Source organism: Thunnus maccoyii, chromosome 6 (genome assembly GCF_910596095.1).
Source record: "Thunnus maccoyii chromosome 6, fThuMac1.1, whole genome shotgun sequence".
Classification (NCBI taxonomy): Eukaryota; Metazoa; Chordata; class Actinopteri; order Scombriformes; family Scombridae; genus Thunnus; species Thunnus maccoyii.
Window position 1 is genome coordinate 12943261 of NC_056538.1, and position 2564 is coordinate 12945824.

Below are 2564 nucleotides of genomic sequence, written 5' to 3' on the forward strand. Positions count from 1 at the left end.
ATGGATTAAACAAACAAGATACAACATGTTACTTAGTGGACTTTATAATTGCTGGTAGGCAAATTTTGTTTTACCTTTGGACAGAGCCAAGCTTTAAAACAGCCAGTTTTACTCTGTTTCCAGTCTTTATGTTAAGCTAAGCTAACCATCTCCTGTAGCTTCATATTTAGCCTATCAAGAGGGGGCCTTAAAGGGACAGGAGCTAAAATGGCCTGTTTCAGACAAAGGGCCAGTCTAACTTATATAAGGAGTTTTTGAACTATAAATCATGCAGAGGTATTTCAGTAGAGACCCAGAATATGCATATAGACCTGGAAATGTGCATGATACGCCCCCTTTAAATGTCATTACCTGAACAAACTGTAATGAACAAATTTAATGTTTCTCACACTGATATTACATATTCACATTCCTTGCCCATGTTTTCCCTGCCAGGTCACAATTTTGTATCAATCAATCTCCTGGTCACTGACCTGCTTCTCCTGCTCCCAAACACTCCTGAAAAACCAAGACATGACACAGAAAGAGGAAGGGGATGAAAAAAATAGATGGAGTCAAAGTATCAGCAGCTGATTTCAGAAGTGCAAAGGTGCAAAAAAAAAAAAAAAAAAGGCCACCTTTCTTTTTCTTTCTTTCTCAAACACACACACTCCTCCACACATGTGCACACCATGTCTTTCCGTCTCTCTGTCTCTTACATCAACCTGTCTGTCAACCCCGCCAACCTGAACGATCCATCAACTGCTGCTACTGCTGCTCCAAGAGATGGAGGGAGGGATAAGGAAGTGAGGTGAAGGAGAGAAAGAAGAGAGTGAATGAGAGACTCTGGTCAGAAAGAGAGACACTACCTTCTATACCAGGGGTCCCAAACTCAAAATACCTGGGGGCGGCTGGAGGCAGAGTCTGGGTGAGGCTGGGCCGCATCAGGTATTCCACAAAAAAAGCTTAGCAGGCGCAGGCTAGGATAGCAGGCGCAAAAAAGGCGACTACTACCGGGTTGTTCATTACCCGCCGTGCTTTTGTTGTTGTAAACGTCGTCATAGAAACAAGTGAAACAAATTGCATCATAAAGAAATATCTTTATAATGTTTATTGTGCAAGGCATTTACTATGGAGTAAAATATTTTGAGGAATAAATCTCTTTCCGCAAATGATTCAGTACATTCCATTCACCCAAAAGATTTTTTCGAATAATTTGTCTGTGAATGTCACATCATTGCAGAGCAAACATGGAGAACATGAAGCCGGGACAGTGGGACATTATTAGCCATGGAGGCGTTATTTATTGGCTTTTATTTTCTATAATAACTGCATGGATGCAGCGGGCGCTGCAAAGCTAGCGGCGTTGTCAAATCAAATATGACGTGTGACACAGCAGCATCAGCTGTACGGTGTTTTGTTACACTCTGTATTTATGATCTCTGTCGGATAAACATAAGTGTGTTCATGAAAACGTATATATTAACTTTAATTCACTTCACAACGTGGCGTTATGTGACAGAAATATTCACATACATTATTATCTGCCAGACTTATAAAGACGCAGATACACCTGTTCTGTTCTGTTTTTTTAATGTCACACACTGTGGAATCACATGCACGAGCCTCATTTGCTGTCACAGTGAGCCAAAAATGGATGTAAAGGTCTTTAAACCTCCGTTTGTACGTCAACAGTTGTGTCCGTTCCGCTCATCAGACCTCAGTGAGAATTACGCACAGGCTCTCCAACAGCTGATCATTACGCACGGCTGCTGTGGATATTTGAAACGACTTTACCCTTAATTCATCACATTTTTCTGCAAACCGTCACCACTGTAAAGTGTCAGTCATCATTATTAAACATCAGAAGAATGATAAATGATTTATTGATAGAGCTCGTGTTGAAACGGACTTTACAAAGTGCTTCAAAACAAAATGAAGTGATCGTTAACAGAGAGATGATGCTGAAATAAACAGAATGATGCTTTAATAAGGTTTAATAATTCACCTTTGAGATTGAGACCCATGTTCTATACTGTTTCCAAAGATACAACAAAACAATGGACTGGCTAAAGGGGTGGTGCCACTTTTTTGCCTCTCAAACCCTTGAGGGACTGAAAGCAGCTTCATCCACCACAAGTGCATCTTTCTCTCTCATTCTCCCTCTGTCATCAGTCTCGCCTTTCCACTCTTTCTCCTCCCTTTCCCTTGACCATTTGTCTGCTTCAGTTTATTTCCACACTCACAGTGAACTGATGCTAGCAAAAATGCTAAATGCTCCAATTAAACGAAGCAGCAATCTCTCTGAGCAAATCCTTTGTAACCTCTGTCTTTTTTTCTTTTTTTTTAAATACGAAATTATTTGGTGTAATGACCAGTGAAAATGATGATGAATCACCCTGACTTTGCTTTGAGTGCCAGTCTAAATTACCATCTGAGTCCGCTTTGATAGAAGGTATAGTATTACAACTTTACATTTTACAGTTCATCCTTCGCACTCGTCTGTCCATCACCTGCTCTGCTCTACTCCTTGCCGTTCAGTCATTCTTGAAACCAAATTATTCACAGAGCCCAGAAAATTACTC